Here is an 18932-nt window from a genome sequence, read left to right as displayed (position 1 = left end):
AGAAACCTTTCAGAAATGTGTGGTACCTTTCTTATCGTTTTCCTGTCTTTGAGCATCATTGTTCTTTTATAATAATAGAAATGCCTTTTAAAGAACTCTTAAGGCTTATAGTTCTATTTGCTGTTATAGTTAATACTTAATACATAATTAAGACAGTTATATAGTTTTGCTTATCTTTCCAACTTTTAAGGATTTTCTTTTTCTTTTCTTCTCTGTGGGTCTGTGGGCATCAGTCATTTTGTGCTGGGTGCCCATATGCTGCTTACAAAAGCTCTCCTCTCTCTGTACCTGAGGTAGCTTGTTGGCACCTATCTCCTCTGGTCAGGTAAAGCAGATGACCGCATGTGTGGTTAAGCTCTGAGCCCTGCATGTGGGACCTGTAGGCATGCCTCTGGATGAAGTACAGCCCTGCTTGTTGATGCCCCTTCTGACCACGTGGACAATGATTACTGGAGTAGTGACCTTGGATGGGTGATAGTTATTTTGTGTGTGTGCCTTCTCAATGTTTTCTGGGAGGGTGCAGGGCAAGGTAGCAGCCAATATAAAGCTATTGACTTACTGGGTGAATTATATTATTCTCTGCCTTATAAGCTATTTTTAATCAGTAATTTTTATAACAAATATATGTGAACTATTACTTACACAAGCTGTGTGTGACCTAAGTCTGTATCTTAGGCAAAATGCTTGCATAGTTTATCAAAACTTTGTTGTAATGCCTGCCTTCCAGACATAAGAATATGATGTCATTTCAGCCCTTTCTGAACAGGATTTAGAAGGCAGGCAGTGGAGGAGTGCCACAGCAGTTATTAGCAGTTAAGAGGGATGTAGAGATGGTTACCTGAAAGTTCTCCTTTGTTTTGACTTTGCCTTTGTGTTCCTTACATTTTCTTAGGGCTAGAGTAATGAACCTTTCTTCTTCCCATTTTGGAGTTACAGGAGTAAGCTTGTCTAGATTTGGCAATCCAATTAGTTGATAAAGTAACATGAAGGTTTTACTTTTTAAGCTTGTTGGGGAGGAAAAAATTTTACTCTGCCCTTCAAGGTTTTTCTGGATGGTCCAAGAATCAAATGGACATGAGACAGTTAACGGGAGAAAGTCAAACAAGAGTTTAATAACAATGCCTCCTGTGTACATTTGAGAGACCCGAGAAGACTGAATTACTCCCCCAGATGGCCAAAGCTATCACCTTAAATGCCATTTACAGGTAAACACGAGATATTGGGGGTGGGGAGGCAGTTATGGAGGTGACAAGGAAAAGCACTGTAAACAAGGGTGTGATTGTTATGCAGATTTAAGTCTTTGCCTTCTAGAGATTTAAAGTCATCATCTTCCTGGTGCTGTTGGAGATTTCCCTTATACATGTAAATGCCTCTTACAATAGGGTGACTTTTCTTTGGTTTTCAGACCTTTTCCTGTTATTTCTTAAAAATAGCCAGTTTAGGGTAATCAATAAGCCAAAGAGACAGCATTCTGGGGTGGAAAAATTCACTCTCCTACCACCTTTATAGACCAGAAATAATATAGATGTACTTGTTTGATATGTATACTGAGTAAGTAATACATTATGGTTGAAAATGGTATAAAACTTTATTATTACATGTATACTAATACAGAAAGAGAAAGGCATACAATTTTTAAAGGACTAAAAAAACCTTGGTGAATAAAAGGCACCAGAATTTTCATGATTTGAAAATCTCTTGGCAATTTAAAAACACTTGCAGGATCTAAAAATGTCACATATCTTGAATACTCATGGAAAATAGGGACATGCATGCATCTTAAAGAACTTTGATTCATTTGATGCTGCATGGATCAGTCTTTATGTCTCCCTTTGTGTTTTGCTTTCATTAACTGCAGTTGAGAACTGTCGTAGGTGCTGCTTCCTATAAAAATAAAATCAGTTCCTGAGTTTTCAGTTGTACAAATGAAGGTCATGAATGAAAAGTCATATGGCAGCAAGTCTGTGCAATGAAGCTGTCAGAGCTTCACGTAAAGAACGTAAGACTTGGAATCAAATGCCTGCAGTTTGAATGTTGAATAGTGTGGATGTTAGCTCCTCCAGCTACTGGCTGTGGATGCCAGGCAAGGCACTGCATTTCTGAATGTTTTCCCTACTCTGTAAAATGAGAATCTTAACTATCCTGAGGCTTCCTTCTCTCATCTTCCCCCCTCCCTTCCTTTTTTTTTTTTTTTTTTGCCGGGATAAAGATGAAATAATGAATGTGAAAGTGCTTTGTAAACTGTAAAATTCAGCACAAATGTGATGCATCGTTAGGGCATTGTTACAAAATCTCGGGGACACAGAATAGAAAAGTTAATAATTCTCATTGTTATATAATGTTTGAGTGGCAATTGTGTGTTCTGGGTACTCAGAGACTCTGGCTCTCCCTTAGCGTCGTACTTAATTTGCCATTGTTGTTCACATATTCTATTTTAGATTGCTAGGTAGGCAACTAAATACATACCTTATTATACGGTGTGGGTGTCGTGTGGGTGAATTAACCTCGGGATGACGAACTTAACTTTTACCAATTTTGACTAGTATATATTTAAATAATCAAATTTTAAGATTTCATAGTATATGCTTTAAAAAATTTTTATGTTCTTTTTGCATTTATCTTGTGGTTATGTTAACAACAGAAAATACAGTACAAGTGTTCTATCCCAAGCACCGTGCAGATTAGCTGATCTGAGCAGAAGGAATAAGGCTTGTGTGTGTTCTTTCAGAATGTAATGCAATAGTGGCAATAATTGGTTTAAGAAAATTATTTTTCTTTTAAAGCTAGATTTTCTTTGATACAAAAATGACTTGAGCTTTTCCTTCCTAACCTCCTTCCCTCCTTCTTTCCTTCCTTCTTTCCTCTGTTAAAATCCCTTTGCATTTAGCTTTTGTTTGCATTTAGTTTTGATTCCTAAGTAATTAGAATTGTAAAGTGGTTATAAATGAACGGGAAGGGTGGATGTGCTGCATTATTAGAATTGTTTCCAAATAGAAAAGGTAAAATCATTTTCTTTTTCTGTGGGGGATGGGGGCAAACAGTAGGAAGTTTTACACTGAGGCATTTCACATAAGACACAATGTTGAGGTCAGATTTTGTGTTGGACCCTCTCAACCAGCATAAGGAAATTCTGACCCATTTTTAGAAGAGATGTTACTGACAGCATTTACTAACATCAGCACTGGACAGAAGAAATGAGAGGATGGAGCCTGGAATAAAAACCTTTGGGGGAAATAGGATTATGGAGAATAATTGCTAAAAAGCATTTTCTTACTTCAAGAGTTAGAGACAAGGCACATTTTTAGAAATTATCTTTTGGCTGTAGGGAAATTCAAGCCAGATTTTGCCTTCTGCTTCGGCACCCTGCCTTTGTTGTAAATATCATTCCCCAGAGAATTCAGGGGAATAACTCCATGAAGGCTTTAGCGCAAATCTGGGAGGATCTCCTGCCAGTGCCAGGGAAGCACATGCTCAGGATCCGAGGGTGCCGCTGTCCTGGCTCATTATTTTCCCACCCGTGGGTAAGAAGAAATTTGTAGTGTTGGGGCAAAGCCTTTCACCTACATTACAAATGATGCCTTTGCCTTTTTGAGGCAGTTACCCTGCCTGATGCATAGGCGTGCCAAAAAGTATTTAATGAGCGTGGACTGGATTCTCACGGCGGTGGGTCATCCTGTCACCTGTGTGTCACTGCCATCTGTTGTAAAGCTCAGTTTTGGGGAGACGGGGCGGGTTGCACTCATTCACAGTCAGGTATGGTCTGTCCCTGTCTCAGGTTTATTTGTTCATAAAGGTGCACTAGAAGCCTAGGGAGGCCTGGGCAGGCAGGACGTGTGGGCAGCTACTGAAGACATCAAAGCTGTGGAGGCCCAGGCTGGAGGCAGGCAGTGGAGGCCCAGGCCACAGGCAGGCAGGTGGTGGAGGTCTGGGCTGGAGGCAGGGCTCTGTGCTTTGACAGGCTCTTTCTGCCTGGGCAGTGTCCCTCTGCTTTGCACACCCCCACCCCCTTACTCTGCACAGTGTGTCAGGTGGCTGAGTGACTAGGACCACAAGTGTGGCTCTCTAGCCTCTGGCCCGTCACCTCCTATCTGCAAGAAATCAATTGCATAACTTCCTTTTGCCTCGCTTAACCTCATCTATAAAATAGAATGAATGGTACCTTGTTCAGAGGATTAAATTAAATAATACATACGTAGGACAATGCACCGAATATTTAATCAGCTGTTATATATATATTTTTTTATTGAGGACTTCCACATTAATCATCTCAGATGTGGTCATAGCCGTCTTACTAAAGGTGGGATGTGTTTTACATAAAATTGACTTTGAGAAGTCAGTGACCTGGTGACTGTCACTCAGCCCCTGCGGAGGTACTGACTCACTGCTGTGTCCTCTCCACAAACTGCCCTGTCTTCTGGGGTGAGGGGGGCAGGACTGGGGCTGGTTTGGGCGGCCCAAAGTTTGTACAGTAGATAGAATGATGCTGATTAAAGCAAGCAAACAACGACGTCAAGAGGAGGCTCGTTTCTGTACCTCCAATTAATTTTTCATGAATGTGTTCAAGTAGTGCATAAACAGTCTGTCCAGTTTTTGCAGAATTATTCCCTGTGTAGCAGATTTCCCGGTTTGAATAGTGAGTCTTGCATTTACTGTGGGAAGTAGACGGGAAGAGACAGCTGCCTTCCCGTTTCTGGGATTCACTCAGAGCCTTGCCATGGAACGTCTGGAATGTGAGGTTTCCTGTAAGGGCTGCTTTTGCCTGCATTCTTCCTTAGGAAGAGTTTCCAAAGAGCTGTAAATTATAATAAGATTAGAGTGCTTCTTTTTTGTGATTGATGTTTAGTCCTCATAACTCTATGTTGGTAGAAAGACTATAGATGTCATAAATGGAATTCATTAAGTTATGTTTCCGTATTTTCACCCTCTGTGTTGCTCCTCAGAGTAATTGGTGTAATTTTGTTTTGAGGGGTGTATTTGAGCGTCTGTGTATGTTGTATGTCAAGATTTTCTTTGCAAGTAGCCACTGCACTCCCTTTTATGTTTGCTAGTATGATAAAATATGTGGGGGCGAGCATATGGGATCTGTTCTCCAGGATGCATTCTAACCCAAGGATAAGAATTATGGGATTCTTCTTTTTTTAAAAAAAGATTTTATTTATTTATTCATGAGAGACACACAGAGAGAGAGGCATAGATATAGGCAGGGAGAGAAGCAGGCTCCATGCAGGAAGCCTGATGTCAGACTTTATCCCAGGACTCTAGAATCACACCCTGGGCCGAAGGCAGGCGCTCAACTGCTGAGCCACCCAGGCGTCCCTTATGGGATTCTTTTCATAAGATGCATCATATGACCTAAGTGAACAGGAGATGTTTCTTTGCCACACACATGTAAATATCTATCTACAGATAGAATGATGCATTTGGAATTTGTAGAAAAGTAAAGAACAAATGCTAAGGGACGTGCTAGAGGTCATGGGAATGGCTTGCATTACATTGAGATGCTTACATAATGATAACAATTAGCTTGTGATATTTGCAGTTATTTTGAATGTTTACTCTTTGAAACATTGCATCCAGGCAGCTTACTGTAGTTGTACGGTAACATTTTTTGGCTAAGAAAACAATCTTTGGTTGTTAGGTTAGAATATGATATTCCTATCTCTTTATTTTCTGTTTATAATTATTCCCCAGGTGGCTGTTAGAGATATCTTTGTTTGCTTGAATGTCCCAGATTATATATCTCACCAAAGATTATGATCATTAGCATTTTTTATTGGATCAGACCTATTCATTTATTTGGATACAAATGAAACTGTTCTAAGAAGTAATCCCAAATCTCTGAGGAAAATTAACAAAATGAGTAGGTAAGAAAATGTTTAGATTTGTCACAAATCCCTTTTGGAATAAATTAAAATAGATGTAAATATACTCAACTAAAGCATCCGCTTGTTTTATTGAGTACCGTGATTACAAATCCTGTATGACACTTGCTGTGGCCAGACGTTTCCTAAGTTAATTGTCTACAAATATGGATCTACAAATTTTTGCAAGTTTCCTTACCTGACCACAGATATAATTAACGGGCTGTCTCTGAGTGTACACTGAGTGAGAAGCAGTATGTTATTGAACTCCCCCTCCTTCCTAACAACAGTGAACACACACACACACACACACACACACACACACCACACCACTTGACTTTGTGCTTTGGAGACAAATCCAATCTGTGATGGTGTGTTTATGCCAAGACTAAATTGGTGCCTACAGTCTCATGAAATGATGAATAATAACCATTGCTCTTCACAAAGATTATAACAAGGAAGATCCCTTTGAGGAACTTACCTTCTTCTGATGCCTTTTATATATGTATTTTTGAGATTTTATTCGATTATTCATGAGAGACACAGAGAGAGAGGCAGAGACATAGGCAGAGGGAGAAGCAGGTCCATGCAGGGAGCCTGATACAGGACTGGATCCCAGGACCCAGGATCAAGACTTGAGCCAAAGGTAGATGCTGAACCCTAAGCCACCCAGGCACCCCTCTGATGCCTTTTATAAATTCATTCTCAACACTAGGCATATACTCAGGACACTACTTTATTGGGATCTCACTTGCCTGCTCGTCTCTCCACTAGAGTGACTGCATACAGTTTTCCAAGAAGAGTGCCCCTGCCCAGGGGAAGCCCCTTCCTGCTTCTCAGCAGTGGTCGGTCGGGTGTCTCTACTTGGTGTGTGGCTTGGCTGCCCAGTTCCCTCTCCCCTCTCTCTCCACTCTGGATGAAGGCTAGTGGGTCTTTGTGGAACTAGCAGCTGGGGGAGACATAGTCGCCCACTTTCAGGAGGTACCACAGAGCAGTGATTGCCACCTCCAGCCTTGAGTTAGGACAGGTCAGACACCCGAGGACTCACCTGGACTGTGTCAGGTGGACCCTGTCTGTATATGCTCATTCTCCCAGTAGCAGGAATGGCCTTCTGTTTTTCCAGAACGAGCACTCTGCTTTTCTTCTCTAGACACTGAGTTGTGGAAGTGAGCAGTTGTCATTTTTGCCACAACTACTACAAGCTTACGGTCAAATCTCTGGCTTGTCTGTAGTGTGTGTATATACCCTTTCTGTGGGGTGTGTTTTGTCTTTTCCCTATTTCTGCCATTTTATTTCCCTGTTCTTTTTTGCTTTCTTTCTTATTTGTTTCATGGGGGTTTTCTTGTTTTCTCTATGTACTTTATGTGTACGTGTAATGCATACTCTCCGGAATGAGGCAAGGTAAGTAATCTTCATTTGTTCACTATTTCGTACAGTCCTGGGGCAGGGGATGTATTATCTTTGATTTACCCAAGAGCAACCAGCGGTTTCAAGGTCATGTGGGATGGAGGTTTGGCTGTAGGTCTGTCTCCCAAAAAACCCAGGCTTATCATACTGACCGTACCACGTTCCTTTTCAGGAGAACCACACCTGCAATGTAACGACTCATGATACCCCACAGACACAAATGAACTTCATTGGGCGGCCTGCAGATGCATCCATACAACAAGCCAAACGCGCATATCCCGATTTGCAAGGTTGATCTGAGGGAGAGGTTCTAGATGTGCTCTGGGCCCCATCCCAGATCTACTGAATCAGGAACTCAAGAGACTGGGGCCCAGCACCTGCTCCTGCCCTCTTTACTTTGAGAACCACTCAGAATAATTTTAGGGGAAAAAAAAAAAGACAATTGTTTTACTGGTAGAATTTTTTAAAATAACGGACCCTTCATGTCTGTCTACATTTGAATTCAGTTGGTAAAGATTCAGTTTTTATACGTAGCTGCAGGAAAATATCTATTATGGGAAAAGGGGAATTTTTTTTAAATGATCTACATTATTCCTCATCTCTAATACTCCTCCAAACTACCATTCCCCTTTTCCTTTGGAGTCAGAGATGCTGGGTTTTTAAATGTTAAATTGTTTGTTGCTTTCGTTAATTATTGCATTCTTTCTTTCTTCTGAGGGGACTTTTCGTTTTGTTTTTTTTTTCCAGCCTGCAATTTCTGTAACTATAAACAGAGTTGACCTATAAGTAGAGATTTTTTTTTCAAGTAGAGCTTTTATAATAACTTTGCTAAGGCGATCCCACCCTCTGAAGATATGGTGGAGAGCTACTATTCATTCTTTAATTTCTTCCTGGTACTTGGAGGCCTCAGAAATGTGCGGTCTCCATAGGGGCTTGGTTTTGAGAAGTAGAGAAGCGAGGGTCTGTCTCACAAATGTATAAAACCAAAGGCACTTGCTTTATTCAGCTGTGTGAGGATCAGACCGAGGGAAAGGCTGTGTTTTGCTACATGGTGACTTTCTTTGTTCTCAGAAATGAGTCTGGTCCATCCTTTGCAGTAATGGGGAATCTCTTCCCCCAAGGGGCTGACAGTCACACAAGGGGTGATGATGCTATGACCGGCCCGTTGTGGACCCTAGACGGGGTGGGGGGGACCCCTGTGCAGTTTACTTAAAACTGTGTGATCCCATCTTGGGTGGAAAGCACTGAAGAGCAGAACATGTTTTACAGAAGTGTCTCAGTCAGGATGTCCTGGACGTGTCCCATAGCCCTAAGGTCCCCTTGTGTTTTGAGCTTCTGTGCCTGAAGGGACACTCATTCACCTTTGTCACTGAAGGTATTGGAGCCAGCCTATGTTGACACTCTGGTGTGTCCGACCCGGACAAGGACAGCTTTGGCCACAGCTACTGCCCCCATAGGGTTACATAATCTGGGCAGAAGTTCTCTGGCCGAGATTTACCAGGGTCCCTGGATCAAAGTCAGAGCAAGTCCCTCTTTTTTTGTTCTTGATTTGAAGTCACAAAGTTATTTTTGAAATCCAGTGATGGAGATGAGCCCTGTTCTCGCAGTTGATGGTAAGGTTCAGAGCACAGTTGTGTTTTCGTTTGGAGTCTCATCCTCAAAACAGTGATTCTCTGAAGTAGGAGAAGTTTGTGGGAATTACAGTGGAAAGCTATTTCTAGGGACAGAGGTCCCACTGTCTCTGTTCTCGAGGCATTCGGAGTAACTGTTACCTGATGTTTGACCTCTGGTCTCCCCATCTGAGCTTTCTACTCAAACTGGAATTCCATTTTCTTTGATTGGAAAGCTGCATAGCTTCTGTGGCTTCCTGCCTGGTGAGGGATGGCATTCCTCCCTGCCTCTGTTAGCTCAGACTCTTTATGTCCTTTTAAAAAAATATATTAGTTATGTCACTGTCACCTTGAATATTAGGTAGGCACTGTCTCTTGGTGGTTGTTTGTATTCCACTTCTACATGTCTGAGGTCACTTTTGTTAAACTCAGGTTTTAAATAAGATATAATACCTGATAGATGTGTTTGTTAACTTCATAGATCACACACACTGCTTTGGGGGTTGGTCTCCCCACTTTACTCTTGGTAATTACTAATAGGTTTTAATTATGTGTGTAATGTTATTATTTATCTGTGATTCTGTAACCGTAAATTTAATCATGTAATAAAAATGTAGGAAATTATTTCATTCAGCGAATAAATCTGTAGTGATATAGATAATGCAGCATTTTGGGAAAGAAACAACAGATGACAGTTTATTATTGTTCAAACTGTCTCACTTAACTAATGCTAAGAAGATTGATTTTTTTTTATGCCCCCACCCTTACTCTCAGGTAGATGTTAAGGATGATGCATGAATTTATGAAATGCCAGGTGATTGAGCTGAAATTAACCTTCTTCTGTCTGATTAGAAGAAAATAGGTGGCCTCATATACAATGTACAGGAAAACAATAAATACAGTTATTTTGATACTGATACTTATTTTATTGTTAAAATAAGATCCATTGCACCAGACTGATGTGCAGTAGAGCTAGACAGAGCTTTAGATGTGGAGCACATGAGGACTCCATCCAGCTGATTCTGGAAGAGCTGTCCTTGTTGTTCTGTCTCTCCAAGATTTCCTTTCTTCTTCACTTTTTCCACTGAGAAGACTCACTCTCACTAAGTAGAAAGGCCCTGCACCTTAGATCTTTTTTGAGGCTGTAGGCGTCATGCTTTTTGTGAGATTACTTCACCGTTTCCCTATCTGTGTTTAAAATAACAGGGTTGTCAAGTATACGTTTCTCTAAGAATTTTTCTATCATAGAAAAAATTTTTCATCTCCAAATATGCTCTGTAAGTGTGTGCTGTCAGGGTTAGTCATGGTGGTCAGAACGGAGTGTTCTCAAAGGTGATGCAGAATAAGAACTAGAACAAAGAATGGAAAGGAAAGACTTCCTTCATAAACAAATAATGTGGGCAGTGGGCCCTAGATAGGACACTCAAAGCACAAGCAACAGAAGAAAAAAATAGATAAATTGTATCTCATCAAAATTAAGAACTTTTGTGTACCAAGGGAACACTATTGAGGAAGTGAAAAGATAACCTACAGGATGGGAGAAAATATTTGGAAATCATATTATCTGATAAAGGTTTAATATCCAGAAAATATAACTAACTCCAGAACGAAAAGACAAACAACTCAATTAAAAAATGACCAAAGGACTTGAATAGATATTTCTTCAAAGAAGACCCACAAATTGCCAATAAGGACATAGAAGGATGCTCATCATTAGTCATTAGGGAAATGCAGATCAGAACCACAGTAAGACCACGTCTCACATCTACTACAGTAGCTATAATCCAAAAAATGGAAAATATGTGTTGATGAGGATGTGGGAACTTAAGACCCTTGCCCACTGTTGATGGGAATGTAAAACAGTGCAGGGAAAATAGTTTGGTGAGTCTTTCAAAAGCTAAGCAAAGAATTACCATGTGACCCAGCAGTTCCACTCCTAGATATGTGCCCAGGGGAACAGTAACCAGGGATTAAAATGCTCATAGGCTAATGTTCACACAGCAATTCTCACAACAGTAAGGGTCGAAACAACCGAGGTGTCCATCAGCAGATGAGAGGATAAACAAAATATGGTATATATGTGCAATTGAATATGATTCAGCCTTAAAAAGGAAAGAAGTTCTGACAAATATTACAACATGGATGAATCTTGAAGACATTGTGCCAGATGCAAAAGGATAAATATTGTGTGATTTCGCTTAGATAAATTCTCCAGCATCGGCTGATTTATTGAGATAGAAAATGTAAGAGGTTACCAACCTGGGGTGAGTGAAAAGGAGAGGGTGGGAAGTGATTGTATTTAATAGCAGAGTTTCTGTTTGGAGATCCTTAAAAAAGCTTTGAAACGAAATAATGGTGTTGGCTGCAAAACGTTGTGAATTTAATTACTGCCATTGAATTGTACACTTAAAGATGGCTAAAATAGCAAATTTTATATTACATAGTTTTGAAAATATGAATTGAAAAAATATTGAAAAAATATGCCACAAACCGTGGCACACTTTAAATGAGTTAGTTATGTGGCATGTGAATTATATCTCAATATAGTTATTTTAAAGAGCCCAAATAATATGAATATTTCAGTGGACTTAGTTGATTTTATGAGCTTCGGCCATGGAGGAAAACTGATCATATGCATATGTCTGCTGTGGAAAGGGGGGACCCCAATGACCCCACTCGTACTCTTCACCATTCAGCCCTGCTTCCTGGACAGTACAGGTGGTGGGAAGCTTTTGCTCAGTGTTCACCTAGTTATATAAACAGCCTTAGGGATCTACCTGGAAAAGTTTCCATCCCATTCACACATACATCCCTTGGTCAGTTATTCAACAGAGGGTGGGGAGAGAGAGAGAGAGAGAGAGAGAGAAACCAAGTCTGTATGATTCCTGCAGGTCATTATACATTAAATTGTATGCAATTGCTAAAATCTGTTCTCCATGTAATTACATTTTAAAGTACATTCAAATCAATGTTGAAGTAGCCATGCTTGGATTCTCTGCTTTTGTACTGACGTTCCAGGGGTTTCAAGGAACATGAAGTGGTTTCAGATAATGAGTGTTTCACGTACAATTTTTCCTAATTGCGAATGAGTTCTTTATATAGACAATGGGGTTTAATTGAAACCAAAATGAAACCAGTACAGTAAAAATGATTTAATATGATAACAATTTATTCTTGTTAGTTTTTAAATTGAAAGCAATTGCTGCTTCTCAGCTGATTAAAATTCTCAAGTGTGCTTGAATTAAGAGAAACCTCATAACTCAAACTAGGCTAATTGAAAGTAGTTTTTTAATATTTCTTTGAGCTTTACTTGGACAGTTTATAAATTAATTTATAGCTAATTAAGAAAATAAAGAGTTTCAATTTGAACGTGTCATTCACGTTGTCTGGCTTTCCAAATGTAGGATCATGATATTTCCAAACCCCAGGTTAGGGGAAACACTTTTGGGGGTGGGGCCCTGGCCATAGGTTGCTGAGGTCATACCTCGGATAGCACCCAGCTTTCTAGAATTCTTTCTTCCTGATTCTGTTCTCATGTTGTTATCTAAGGAGAACAAAGAATACGTACCTGCTATGCTGTGGGCCCTTTGTAATTAAATTTTTCTGTGTCCCAGCCCATTCATTCCTGTGTCTTGAGCATGCTGCTGAATGCCAACCGTGTCTCTCACACGCTACACAGACTAACTTTTCAACTCTTAGGAGCTCTGCAAAAGTTCTCTCAACGCTTACTCATCACATCCTCCCACACCATCTACCCACTTGCACATCAAAACTCCTGAAATAGTGTAAAGTCGTTTATCTCTGTATTTAAGAAAAAGCACACACAGCATGAAAATCCTGGTATCAGGGATTCTGATAACTGCAACAAAGTCTGGGCCTTTTAAACTCATCAGTCTGTTAACCCTCAGTTAAGTAAGGGATCTTTTCAATATCTGGATTTTTTTTTTTTTTTTTAAAGGCCGACACTTGGAGTATTCAGAACATTGCAGTTCTTGTTATGGTGAGGAAAATGCAAGTGCAAAATCTCTGTAATCTGTAATTCTGGAGGTTTTAGACCAGCTTCCTGGATTAGTGGATTTCACCACTTTTTGAAGCAGCACACTTGAAAAAAACTTACCGTTTTGGATAGAAGCCTTTTAAATTTTGCTTAAAAATGACGTGTGCTACCATGACTTCCAAATTAGAGCCAACTAAGATCACTTAACCTTTTCTGGACAGAAGTAAATGGAAATCAGCGCTGTGCTAACACATTTTGCCTGGATCATTGTACCGAAGCCTCCGTACATCCCTGTGAGGCACTGATGAGATCCTCGGCAAATATGTAAGGAAAACGAATGCCACAGAGATTAGGTTTTCTTGGCCTTTGAGCACAGAGTTTCAAAACCCCAGGCAAAGCTGATCCCAGAGTAGCACTGTTCTCTTAATTTCTGATGGTTTAAGATTTTTATAATTTATAGCTGTTTTTGTTTGTTTTGCTGATGTACCTTGGCATTGGTTTATAATCCAGATAAGCAAGGTTTGGCACAATGTCTGAGCAAGGGGAGTAAGCCGCTTTCGAGTGAAAGATTGCGAGAGGCAACCTTGTTAGTAAATGGCACTCACTGGCATCTGGAGAGTCGATCTTCCGTGATGTATTCCCAACTGCCATTCCTTCCTTCTTTCTTTAAGTAAGTTTAAAACGGTTTAATAATTTTGTGCCATTTTTAAAAGCTTCTGTATCGTGCACTTTCTTTGATAACATTTCTGGCATTTGCTTTTTACGAGCATTTGGGTTTCTCTGGTTCCTTTCCCTCCCCTCCTTCTCCCTGCGGTTCCTGTGTCATAGGTTTAAAGGCATAGGGCATGGCCGGGTCTCTTGGCATCTAAGCTGATTATAAAGAAATTTCTTTCTTTACAGGGTTTCTTTCTGGGATGAACTTTTCAATAGCAGGTGCTCTCTGATGGCTCCACTGTGTGCATGTTTTACCATACGGATTTTATTAGGCATTTTAGGGTGGAGAAGAAGTGTGTTATTTAAGGTTGTCCAGGGAAACAGAACCAATCCCAACCAGAACCAACTGTGGGTGTGTGTGTACAGAGAGAAAGAGAAACAGAGAGGGACGTTGATTTTAAGGAGTTGGCCCATGTGATTGTGGGGGGAGCTGGCAAATCTGGAATTTGTATGGCAGGCTGGAAGTTCGGGCAGGAATTGGTGTTTGCAGTCTTGAGTCCAAATTTTGCAGGGCAGCGAGCTGGCAGCTGGGGCAGGGTTTCTGTGTTGCAGTCCTGAAGAGAATCCTTTCTTGAGAGAAACCTCAGTCTTTGCTCTTAAGACCTTTCACTGATTGGACAAGGCCCACCAAGTTATGGAAGGTCATCTGCTTTACTCAGAGTTGACTAACTTCAACGCTAATCACATCTAAAAAATATTTTCACAGTAACGTCTAGACTGATGTTTGGACCAGACAGCTGTGCACCACAGCCCAGCTCTCACAGGAAGAAAGTTTAAAGGCAGCCCGGGTGGCTCCGTATGTGATCCTGGAGTCCCGGGATCGAGTCCCACGTCAGGCTCTGTGCATGGAGCCTGCTTCTCCCTCTGCCTGTGTCTCTGCCTCTCTCTCTCTCTCTCTCTCTGTGTGTGTGTATGTCTTTCATGAATAAATAAATAGAATCTTAAAAAAAATAAAAGGAAAACAGTTTAAGAAAATAACCTACTAGTTAGCAGCGAGGGGTATGAGAACATGAGGGAGAGGCCTCTCTGTTCCTGGGATTTGCTGTTCTTGATCAGCCTCCCATATTCTTTTACCAATGAGGATCATATGCAGCATGCCAAATTTGAAAGGGAAAGGTCTCTTCCATGCCGGAAGAAATCAGTTTTGACCTTCTCAATATTATATTGTGAGCAATATAGGCAATTCATACTTTAAGAAGCTTAGTCATTTTTTAAGCTTAAATTGGTGAAAATCATTTCCAGCGTTTTTGTTTTTTAGTTTTCTAAAGTTATGAATGTATCTTTAAAATATGTAGTTTGCTTTACAGTATAATCTCCATCAGCAACAGATAAATTTGATTAAGGTCTTGTAAAAAGTTTCTTTTTCTCAAATATTTAGTACACTATATAGAATAAGAATTGGAGATAAGAATAAAAGTATAAGTAGTTGAATCTTACTCTACGGCTTTTTTTTCCTGACACCTTTTTTGTTCTGATAGGACATTTGCTCTAGAACCAAAAATTGAGTCCAGAGTGGGCTCTTCTGTGAAACTCGCTACCACATGAAGCAATGTCCTGCCTTCTTCATCCTCTGCCTTCTGCCACTTTTAACTGTATATATATTTTTTTATTTAGACATTTTCTCTCTTTTTTTTGGCCTTAAATAGCTCTGGTCAGCACTTCATCACTTCCTGGGCTGCTCCTGGCAGGGAACAGCCAAGTCTGCCACCATTATTTGATTATGGGCTCTCAGGCATGCTTTATGACATCAGTAAGTGCAAAGCTAGGGCACAGTTGCTCTGGGTTTGAAGTGTCATGAGGGATTTCTTTTTTTTTTTTTTTAAAGATTTTATTTATTTATTCATGATAGTCACAGAGAGAGAGAGAGAGAGACAGAGAAGCAGAACGAGAAGCAGGCTCCATGCACCGGGAGCCCGATGTGGGATTCGATCCCGGGTCTCCAGGATCGCGCCCTGGGCCAAAGGCAGGCGCCAAACCACTGCGCCACCCAGGGATCCCTGGGATTTCATTTGAATACTTACAAGGAGTATCTCCTCTTCCATTTCTACCACCCATCAGCACCCCACATTCAGACACTGCTGGGGTAGCGTGAAGGTCGACGAGGAAACACAAAAGACAACAAAAAGCTGCTTTATTTGGTGTCTTTATAGCCTGGCCCACGGTACTAAAAAAAAAAGAAAAGTATCATAGCCCAGAATACCGAGTTTTTAAACTAGAGAATAGGAATTGATAGGAAAATAACACAATTAATGGAGAGTGGAGGGATGTGAATAGAGAAAGAATGAAATGCATTCTTAGTTTCTTCAAAACAGATTCTTCATTTTAGAATTATAACTCAGTGTGTGTTGAGACCTTGAAAGTTAGTACAGGTCAGACTGGGTGCTTATTAACTGTGTCCACTCATGTCATCCTTACAAACTCCTTGTAATCTAGGGATTGCAGATGCTTCAGTAACTCATCTAGGGTACTCTTGGGGGTTGGAACCCACATTTGTCTGATTCTTGAGATTATTCTACACTTGATCAGTGCATGACATACCTCTCTAGTGTCAACCAGGGGAAGAGCCCATGGCCAGGCTGTGCTGCGAGGGCTCTTCTGGTCACTCACATAGCACTGCTTTTCTGTGCCTTGTTCATTAATGCTTACCCAACCCATTTCACCTTTCATGTTTTGGTAGAGGGTTTTCTCTTGTAGCTGTGAAGCTCACGTGAACCAGGCTATTGCAAGAGGGGATGAAGCCGGTACAAATCCCCACGATCAATCTTGCCACAGGCTTGGGATGGTCAAGGAGGGCCAACTCAGTTGCATATGCAACAGTATACTGTTTATAAACTGCCTTTGCTGGAGGCCTGAAAAATACTTGAGGGGTCCTGAGCCTCTCTCTGGGACTCTCCATGTAGAAAAGAACTCCATGTAGAAAAGAACTATGTACTTCTTGGATCTTCATGTAGAAAAGAACTATGTACTTCTTGGATCTTCTGGTTCAAGTGCCTTTCCTTCTTGTGTGTCCTTGGTCATTCCTTCGCACAGACTGTTCACTCCTCCAGGATGGCAGGCTCTGTGCATGTGGATTACTTTTTTGTAAGATGCTTTTTTGTCTGATGTTGAGGTGAGCTGCTGTGGTGTGAGAAGACAGAGACTGGTTACAGATAGAACCACCTCTGGAGAATCCTCAAATGCCTTTTCTCTATTTGTTGGAAAAGAAGGTTTGGGGCTCAGTGCAGCCTCTGGGTTTTAGACTCAGGAATTGCTATCACAGTGAATTCTACCCATTTCTTTTCTATCTGGGTAACTTTTATTTTAAATTCTTGTTATACTATCATAGAGTAGGAAAACCTCCAAATTACTACACGGTTGGTTTTTCTTATGTACCAGACCTACCAATAAAGCAAATACATATTTGAGAACACACATACAATGTGTACATATGTACCTATGTATTATTTTTGCTATTAGAAAAGCAGGGTCACTATATTCTTTTCTGATTATTTTATTGGTCACCTTTCTAACATTTAATTAATATGTGTAATTTATTTTAGGGAAGAGCACCCTGAATTTCTGTGTGATTATTTCACTGTTGACACTCTACCACCTAGAATCTGTGCAAATACACATGGTTCCTAAAGGCAGAAGGGCAGCAGGCTTTATTCTGCTCTTAAGATTGATTTTATGGGGCAGCTCGGGTGGCTTAGTGGTTTAGCGCTGCCTTCAGCCCAGGGTGTGATCCTGGAGACTTGGGATTGAGTCTCACATCAGGCTCCCTGCATGGAGCCTGCTTCTCCCTCTGCCTGTGTCTCTGCCTCTTTCTCTGTGTGTGTCTCTCATGAATAAGTAAATAAAATCTTAAAAAAGATTGATTTTATGAGCAATTTTGATAAAGACAAAGCTGGAGGTATCACAATTCCAGAGTTTAAGGTATAAAAAGAAGCTGTGGTAATCAAAACAGTATAATACTAAATAGACACATAGAACAATGGAATAGAATAGAAAACTCAGAAATATACTTGCAATTGTATGGTCAGTTAGTCTTTGACAAAGCAGGAAAGAATTTCCAGTGGGGGGGAAAAAACAGTGTCTTTAATGAATGGTGCTGGTAAAACTGGACAGCTACATGCAAAAGAAAGAAATTGGACCATTTTCTTACACCATTACACAAAAGATAAAATCAAAATGGATCAAAGACCTAAGCATGAGCCCTGAAGCCATAAAAATCCTAGAAGAAATCATAGGCAGTAATGTCTCTGACATTGGCCATAGCAAAACTTCTAGCTATGTCCATTGAGGCAAGGGAAATAAAAGCAAAAAATAAACTATTGAGGTTACATCAGAATAAAAATCTGCACAGCAATGGAAACAATCAACAAAACTAAAAGGCAAACTACTGAATGGGAAAGGATATTTGCAAATGACATATCAAATAGAGGGTTAGTATCCAAAATATATAAAGAACTTATGCAATTCAATAGCTCTAAAACAAATAATCCAATTTAAAAAAGGGGAAAAGATATGAACAGAAGTCTTTCTCCAAAGAAGATATCCAGATGACCAACAGACACATGAAAAGATGTTCAACGCCACTTATCAAATCGGAGAAATATAAATTAAAACCACAATATGGTATCACTACACATCTGTCAAAATGGCTAAAATCAAAAACACAAGAAAAAACAAATGTTGGTGAAGGTGTGGAATGCGAACTGGTGCAGTATGAAGTCTCCTCAAAAAGTTCAAAATAAGGATACCTGGGTGGCTCAGTGGTTGAGCATCTGCCTTTGGCTCAGGTTGTGATCCCAGAGTCCTGGGATGGAGTCTTGCATTGGACTCCCTGCAGGGAGCTTGCTTCTCCCTCTGCCTATGTCTCTGCCTCTCTCTCTGTGTCTCTCTTGAATAAACAAATAAAATCTTTAAAAAAGAAAGTTAAAAACAGAATTACCATACAGACCAGTAATTGCACTAGTTGGGTATTTACCCAAAAATATGAAAACATTAAATCGAAGGGATACATACACTCCTATGTTTATTACAGCATTATTTACCATAGCTAAATTATGGAAGCAGCCCAAATGTCCATTGAGTGATGGATGGATAAAGATGATGAGGTGTGTGTGTGTGTGTGTATACATATATAATGGAATATTACTCAGACATGAAAAGAATGAAATCTTGCTATTTGCAAGGACATGGGTAGAGCTGGAGAGTATAAGGCTAAGTGAAGTAAGTAGGTCAGAGAAAGACAAATACCATGTGATTTCACTTATATGTGGAATTTAAGAAACAAGACAAATAAGCAAAGGAAAAAAAAGACAAACCAAAAAATAGCCTCTTAAGTATAGAGAACAAACT

The 18932-nt window shown here is 40.2% G+C and overlaps 1 protein-coding gene and 1 long non-coding RNA gene across 6 annotated transcripts in view; one reads left to right on the top strand and one right to left on the bottom strand.

Annotated features, from left to right (window-relative positions):
- Window positions 1-18932, top strand: part of PDE10A (phosphodiesterase 10A) — a 298350-nt gene that overhangs the window by 21576 nt on the left and 257842 nt on the right. The window lies entirely within an intron of this gene.
- LOC112644417 (uncharacterized) overlaps window positions 4213-18932 on the bottom strand; it is a 32703-nt gene continuing 17983 nt past the window's right edge. For 2 of the 5 annotated variants that reach the window (XR_003126365.3, XR_007413065.1), the window contains one exon: window positions 15716-16706. This is a non-coding gene — a long non-coding RNA (uncharacterized LOC112644417). Of the gene's footprint in view, window positions 4793-15715; window positions 16707-18331; window positions 18492-18932 lie in introns of those variants that run through there. The other 3 variants (XR_007413067.1, XR_003126366.3, XR_003126369.3) reach the window with 3 other exon arrangements.

Source organism: Canis lupus, chromosome 1 (genome assembly GCF_003254725.2).
Source record: "Canis lupus dingo isolate Sandy chromosome 1, ASM325472v2, whole genome shotgun sequence".
Taxonomy (NCBI): Eukaryota; Metazoa; Chordata; class Mammalia; order Carnivora; family Canidae; genus Canis; species Canis lupus.
This window is presented reverse-complemented; position numbering and strand designations above follow the sequence as displayed.